The sequence below is a fragment of the Wolffia australiana genome, chromosome 3 (genome assembly GCF_029677425.1).
Source record: "Wolffia australiana isolate 7733 chromosome 3, ASM2967742v1".
Taxonomy (NCBI): Eukaryota; Viridiplantae; Streptophyta; class Magnoliopsida; order Alismatales; family Araceae; genus Wolffia; species Wolffia australiana.
In genome coordinates, this window is record NC_135837.1 from 17,760,135 (window position 1) to 17,768,557 (window position 8,423).

At 41.1% G+C, this 8,423-nt stretch overlaps 1 non-coding gene across 1 annotated transcript; it reads left to right on the forward strand.

Annotated features, from left to right (window-relative positions):
• The first annotated feature begins 305 nt into the window (after positions 1-305).
• Positions 306-411, forward strand: LOC144701548 (small nucleolar RNA R71). Its single transcript, XR_013581041.1, has one exon. It is a non-coding gene; the product is annotated as a small nucleolar RNA R71 (small nucleolar RNA).
• Positions 412-8,423: the final 8,012 nt, after the last annotated feature.

The window sequence follows — 8,423 nt, forward strand, 5'->3', positions numbered from 1 at the left end:
TGCTACACATATCATCAACATAAAGCAAATTACTAGGATTAATACAAGCCTGGGTAGGGATTTTACCTGGTTTTGCACCCATCTTCGTGGGGTCTTCACAAGTACCTTGTGGTGCCCCACCATGCAAGAATTGTTGACCGATGTGAAGTCCGACCTCCGCCTAGATTGTCTGACATTTTTGTAGGAGGGCCATGGCTTCATCTTCATACATGTCTGCTATTGCTCCTCCACTTGAAATATCAACTCTTCCTTTTTCAACATCATTCAATGCTTCATAAAATATTTGAACTAACTCCCATTTGAGAATGCCATGGTGGGGGCATTTTCTTATGAGCCCCATCAATCTTTCCCAAGCTTCACTAAAGGTATCGTTTCCCTGCTAAAAATTCCTAATTTCACTTCTGAAGGAGTTCGTCCTCGCCACTGTATAATATCTCTTTAAAAAACTTTTCTCCATCTCATTCTAGGATTCAAAGTTTGTCCCCAACGTTCTATACCAATCTTTGGATCTATCCCTAAGGGCATGAGGGAATAATTTCATTCTCAATGCTTCTTTAGAAATCCTGGGGTAGGTACAACTATCACAGGCTTCATAATTTTTTTCTAGAAAATCATGTGGCTCTTCATTTGCCTTCCCTAGAAAGGATGTTAGTAACTGAAATTGGTGTGGGTCTATTTTGAACATCACATCATCTCCAATAGGGGCAGATATCCTAGTTAAATGGGGGTTTCCGCTAGGGTTGAATACTCTCTAATCCTCCTTCGTCCTTCGTTAACTACTTCAGGGTTTCCTACTCCATTCCCTATAGGGTCCATTGGTGGGATTCTAGTTGATGTCTCTTCTATGAATGTAGGTTCAGTGAAGGGAAGATCTGTCACTGCTCTCCGATTCAAATCCAGACCTAAGCTTCATACAAAACCACTAATTCAAACACAACACCCCTTAGTCGTTAGCCATCAAATCACTTTTCAATTTACAGCTGGTAAAGAAGTTACTTTTCAGCAATTCAATTAACACTTGCCAAATTTTCTTTGATAATTAAAAGTCAGCTGAATTCCTTAGCGTTGCCTCCCCGGCAATGACGCCAATTGATAAGTCAAAAATAGGGGCAAAATTTATGCAATTTTAAACCCTTGTCGTTGTCGATTTTAGCTTATACAATAAAATTTATAAAACCTCACTTAATATGCACAATGATGAGTGGAGGTATCATCCAAGGGAGGCTAGTAAGGAGTTCAATTCAATGATTTTTTTAATAATTAGTACTAACTTGATCTTCAATGAAGATCAAATTAACCTAATTAGAAAGGGAATTTAGAGAGGGAGGTAGAAGAGATGAGAAGATTATAAGAAATTAGGGAACCCTAAGTTGAATTAATTGATCCAAATGAGAGGATCAAGGAATTCACTTTAGAGGGATTAAGAAGAAAGTTTTGATTTGGTTGGTTTGTTTTTGTAGATTTGATAACTCAGAACTAACTACAATATTAGATAATAAATAAATAAAAAAAATTTTAATACCCTAGAATTTAAAGTTTTTTTGAGAGTTTTCTTTGGGAATGCAGTTGAATACCTAGTTAAATCTCTCAATTCCTCCTCTCAATCCTAATCAGGGCTTGTACATGCCGCTCAAGCCAAGCGATTTAGAATTTCAGACCAGAATCAAGAAGAACAATCAAGAAATTGAACTAATTTCATTCAAAATGCACCAAAATTCAGATACAATGAAGGGAAATGTACCAAACAGGTTGATCCAGGCTGGGGCCCCTCTCTGTCTTGCAGCTGTGATAGAGAACAATCAAGAATGACCCTCTCCTCTCGGAATTTGGCCTTTATATGTAGCTCAAATGACAAACATTACCATTTTACCCCTAACTAGTATTTAATTTTTATCAATCAATGTAGGCTTTATCTCAATAATCCAACCATAGAGATAGAAAGAGGGGATCAAGACGAGCATATCCATAAAAAAGTCATCTTAATCGGACTTCTGGATCGAAAGTTATGAATAAATGAATTTGAACCAATATTAGCCATTGGATTAAATCATTTATTTAAATTTTTCTTTTTCCTAACAGCTCGCTAGGGTGTCGTTTTATTATTAGTGGCGACGTTTCAACTTCTTCTGGCGGGTTCACTCTCATTGCGCCACATACCCCCTAGCGAAAATAAAAATGGAAAGAAAAAAAGGTGAGAAAATAAACGGTGTACATTGAACATGCACGTGGCGCATGTGTTTCTCGCAGAACGGGCGAGTCCGCAAGCGCCACGTCACCGCCCGTGCATGCTCGTTGTACGTGCTCTGTGGGCGGTGAACTTACCTCCCGGCGCTGACCCTCCTCGAGCGCCATCGGATTCTTATCCGATGGCCACGATGAGGCCACGTAGATAGGCAGATAATTACTCTAGACGTTTTGCAGAAAAACCCATTTTAAACCGCGCAATTACACGTGGATGCCGCCCAAAAATATTTTTGTAGATGTCCTTTGCACATTCTCTCTCCTCTGTTTTTTTCCTAAAATATTAAAACAAATATTAAATCATTTGCAATAAAACCCTAGAAAATTTTAAATAATATCTTTACGCCTGCAACCACGACCGAGAGCTGTTTTGAGGGTGTAATTGCAATAAAACTTTACAACAAAAACCTTCAAAGTTTGGAAATTATCTTCATACTCACTTTTTTCTTATAAATATATCTTTTTTTCTAAGAAAAAATGCATTTCTTCTTCAAATAAATCTCATTAAAATCCCCAAAAATCCTTAAAAATCCTAGAAAATTCACTGACTCCTCCCCGTACTGATAAATCTCAAAATTAATTATTAAACTTGCCAATTTCATTAAAAATAATTATTTCAAGCTCAAATAAGTCCCTTAAAATTCATAGAATTAACAGAAAATTTGGGGAAAATCAGAAATCACTTGGAAACAGTATTTTCATGTGAATAGATGATAACAACCCCATTTTGAGCTCTTTAAATGCATAAGGTTGTGCTAATAGCATGAAATAAAGACCGAATTTAGGGTGTTATCACGCAGCAGCCTTTCGAACAACCAATTCTGTTTCAAGATAGGGATTAAGTAAGGTTTGAAAATGGGAGATTTCCACCCGAGAATTTTCTTCAACCATGCACCTCATGTAAAATTCCTCAAATTGTGTGATATAATCGAAAACTGAGCATGTACCCTGTTGTAATTTGTGCCACTAATCTAGAAGATTATCCAAATAGGCAACAAGAATATATTTCTCATGAAGCTTATCCTTCATTTGTTTCCAGGTCTCTATGGGTTCATCTCATATGTTATAAATAGAAAATTCAAGATTTTCCCAATAAATTTTTGCATGACCAACCAATCTCATCTTTGCATGTTGGACCTTTTGCCACTCAAGCATATCATACCATTTGAAGTAACTACTTAATTTTGACTCCCAACCAAGGTACTCCTTAAAGTATGGAACATCGACCTTCACACTCTTTTAGATCTGTTGCCATCGGTTGTCATGATCTGGACGATGATGATCTCGAATTTGTACTCTATCCTCAAGTGGATAGGGTTCGTCTCGTTCAAGATGATTCCCATTCCAATCACGGCATCTATCCTCAGGTGGCTAGGGGTCATTCTGAGGTGGATGATTCCTATCACAACCTGGAAGTCTATCCTCAGGTGGACAGGGATCGTCACAAAGAGGACGATTCCTATCATGACCTGGGGTTCTACCCTCAAGCGGATAAGGATCGTCACGAAGAGGATGATTCCTATCATGACCTGGGGTTCTATTCTCAGGCGGATAGGGATCGTCATGAGGAGGACGATTCATGACCTGGGGTTCTATCCTCGTGTAGATGCAGATCGTCACACTCAGAACGATTTTGATCACGACCTCTGGATCTACACTTGGGCAGATATGGATCATCATAATCAGGATGATTCCTATAGTGCCCTCGAGGTCTAAGCTCTACTGAATAAGGATCGTCAAGGTCACAACGATTCCTATCACGACCCCGAGTTTCTAATTGACCACTTTGTTCACTAACCGCATTAATGGAGTTGGTAAGACTGTTTTCCATGTTGGTTAGACGTGTGTTCACATCACAAAAACCATTATGGACAACCTCTAACATATGATCCACATCCCCACTTGATGAGGATGGTGGAGTAGGCGGTGATGACTCTCGCATAGGAATAGAAGCCTCACACTTATCGAGGGAAGAATCAGTCATGCGACAATGTGTTTGCCTGAACACAGATGCATGCAAGATGAAATTATAGTGGATGATATCTAAGAATGCAGGGAACGTAGGCAAACACATGTTAGGCTCTGATACCAATTTCATGTAGGATGACTAGGACTGACATGGGTAGGACAGGCTAACTCAAATAGGGATGAATAAAACAGACCACAAATCAACACCATTAATTTCAAAGATTTAATCTAGTCAAAATGTTGATGGTGCAGCCCCTTTCCTCAATAGAGGGCAGGAGGACTGTCATACAACGACCGTTGTGAAAACAAAGCTCCAAATCCAATATCTGGAATGGTCGATCACGAAAAGATTCAAACCCATTCAACTAAGTTCGATAGCGATGGAAAATAGACGAGAAACACTGGACGAGAAACACCAACATCAAAGATGGAAGAATGTACCTTTGGCCCGAGAGAAGTAAAAAGAGGCGATGCATGAAATTCTCGACGTATCATTGGTGCTGGTGAGTGACGTGCGCTTCAACAGGTTGTCGCAAATCCAACTCTATACGCCGCGATGGGTGGCTGCGCGGGAGACCTTTGGGTAGGTAGTAGGCGATGGTGCTGGCGGTTGCAAATGGCAGCAGAGCGGGTAGGAGGCGGCGCCCGGTGCGTGGGCAGGCGACCGTGCGCGCGACAGGCGCAGGCAGGCAGCCGTGCACACAGCAAACGCGGGTGGACAGTCGTGGGCACGGTGGGAACGGATGAGCGACTGTGAGCACGGTGGGGGCGGGCGAGCTGTCGTGCGTGCAGCGAGCACGGGCACGCTCCTATGCGCATGGCGGGCGCAAGGTGTTGCACGCGCGACGGGCCCGGGGGGCATGCATGCGGCGTGCGCGGGCGGGCAACGGTGCGCACAGAGGGCGTCAGGCGGGCGGCAGTGCACTTGGCAGGCGGGCGTGCAGCGGTCGAGGGCCGGTGCTGTGCGTGCAGCGAGGCAAGCGGGCACAGGCAGGCGGCCCTGCGCGCGACGTGCGCAGGCGGACGTGCACACTAGGGGGTGATAGTTATGGCCAGAAAACTCCTCTCTTGACAACGGCAGCGGCGGTAAGAGGTGGTGGCGACAGCAGTGGAGAGGGGACTAGGGCAACTTGTTGTAGAAGAAGAAAGACTTCAATTCCAAAAGAAAAATCACCAAGTAGTTCATTACAGCATTGGCCTATGTATAGGCCTTGGAGGAAAGAGAAAACATAAGATAACTAAAAAATTTAAAACTAATTTTAAATAATGCTCAGATCTCCGTTCTAAAGTTGACGTTGGCAACATGTCATGACATGTGACGTCTCGTGCAGTAGTGGTGTCACGTCTAGTGATAGTGCGTTGTCATGTGCGCCATCAGGAAGGGGACCATCCATTCGAGGAGAGTACCTAACTTCTGGTTGATGGAAGTTTCTATCCGGTGGATAGGGGCGTTCTTCGTGGCATCGCAGATGGTAATATCTTTCAGGAGGTGGTGATCTACATAGATGGTTCTCCCAATGCTGATGTCATTGATATAGTTGTTGGCGGACTGGTGTACTATTCTGTCGCGGCGGTGGTGCTTCACGAGCTAAGGATGGAGTCGGGCTACTCCTCATCAGGGCCTTACCCGATCATCCAAAAACGTGCTGTTCTTTTGATGGCGGCTATATTTTTGGGCCGCGATGGCAGAAATATGGCCCTTGGACCCAATAGGTGGGTGGGCATAGAGGACCCACCAGCTGGAGTAGGGACCGATGGTACGGTGTCCCTAGCGGCTCAAGGAGGTAATTCAGCCACGACATCATCAAGATGCTCATCCTGGTAGTGATCAGTTTGGGGATCTGTAGGTGGCAGATCCACAATGTCGCTATCAAATATTGGTTCCTCCTCGATATACTCATCCTCTGCAATAGATCCTAATTGATTGCACATTTGTACCACTATGGTCAACTATCACGTCTGATACTATGGGTTTTATATGAGTGACATGATGTGATATATGGATTTGTATGAATTTTGACAAAAAATGGCATGAATTCACTAAGTGATGAGATACAGAAATGGGTGATATGCTATCGACCATTAATAAGCCAAAAATAGGGGTAGAAATTATGCAATTTTTAGCCCTTGTCGTTGTAAATTTTAGGTTATGCAATAAAATTTATAAGAACTCTACTTAGGATGTATAGTGATAAGTATGAGTGTCGTCCAAGGGAAGCTAGTAAGGAACTCGATTAGATGATCTTCTTGGTAGTTTAACCTTAATTAGAGTGAATTTGATCTTCAATGAGGATCAAATCACCCTAATTAGAAGAGAAGTTTAGAAAGGGGGGGGGGTAGAAGAGATGAGATGAATAGAAGAGATTGGGAGCTCTAAATTGGCTTCTTTGATCCAAATAAAAGGATCAAAGAGGTCAATTAGAGAGGTTGAGAGGGAAGTTTAAATTTGAGTTTAGTTGGTTTTGTAAGTTTAATAATTCAGAAATGAAATGGGGGTAATTTAATCTCCAAAAATTAAATCTAAATTTTTTAGAGTTTTTTCTAATGTGCATTCGGAATAGCTAGGTAAATCTCTCAATCTCAGTAAGGGCTTGTACATTTCGCTCAAGCCTAGCGGTTTAGAAGTTCATACCAAAATCAAGAAGAATGAAGAAATTTCACTAAAACAACATCCAAAATATACTAAAAGTTCAAGTACAAACAAGCAAAATGTACCAGATAAGTTGATCCAAGCTGAGCTACTCCCTGTCTTGCAGCTGTGATAGAGCACCATCAAGAATGATCCCTCCCTCTCGAAATTGGGCTTTTATACCTAAGTAAAATGGAATAAATTACCATTTTACCCCTTATGAGTATTTAAATTTTATCTATCAATGCAGGCCTGATAATGATCCAATACAGATAGAAAGAGGGTGTCAAGACGATCAAATCCATAAAAAAATCATGTCAATCGGAGTTCTGGATCAAAAGTTATGAATAAATGAATTTAGACCAATGTTAACCATTGGATTAATTCATTTCTTTATTTCTCCTAATCGCAGGCTGACGTGTCACCATTTTATTGGCGGCGACTTTCCAAATTCTTCCGGCGGGTGCTCTCTCCTTGCGCCACGTACCCCCTGGCGAAAATAAGAAAACAAAAGAAAAATTCAAAAAGCGGGATTTGCGTACATTTCGCTACGCACCTTTGCGTGCGTTTGGAGGCGGAAACTTCCATTGACAATGCGCCACGTCACCGCCCGTGCGTGCGCGTTGCATGCACCGCACGGGCGGTGAACTTACCTCCTGAAGCTTCTCTCTCTTTACGCCCCATCCGATTCTCATCTGACGGCCAAGAGAGTGCCACGTCGACACGCGAGAGACTCCTTGCTGTTTTTTTTCGACGAAACCCTTTATAAAATTAAAAGTTGCAAGTGAACGCTGCCCTAAAGTATTTGTGTCTCTGTCCTCCCCACATTCTCTCTCCTCCTCTTTTCTTCTAAAACATTAAAACAATAAAACGAGTAATTGCGATAAAACCCTGTAAAATTTTAAATTGGATCTTTACGCCTGCAGTGGCAACCGAGAGCTGTTTTCAGGGTCCTTTTGCAACGAAAGTTTGCAAAACGCCTCTTCAATGTTCAAAAATTATAAAAATAATTTTTTTCTATTATAAATATACCTTTTTTCTTAGAATAAATGCATTTCCTCATCAAATAAATCCCAAAAAAATCCTAAAAATTCGTAAAAAATTTTATAAAATTCTAGAAAATTCACTGATTCATTCCCATGCTGAAAATGTCAAAATAAAATATTAAATTTGCCATTTTCATTCATAAATAGTTATTTTGAGCTTCCATAAATCCTTTAAAATTCATAGAATTAACAGAAAATTAGGGAAAAATCAGAAATCACTTGAAAACACTATTTTCATGTAAATATGTGATAACAACCCCATTTTAAGCTCTTTAAATGCATAAAATTGTGCTAATAACATGAAATAAAGACAGAAATTAGGGTGTTATCAACCATGTTAAGCAAGAGCTACCACAACCGGATCTGATGTAACACGACGACGCCGAGATCGGTCAGCTCATGTTACAATACAGGGGCAGGATATGATTCTGTCCTAGCAATGCAAATTGATGAATAGATGATGCAAGTAGATTCAATGAGAAGATACACGGCAGTACTAATTAGTCAGAAGATCAGTTAAAGATACAGAGTTTGTCTAA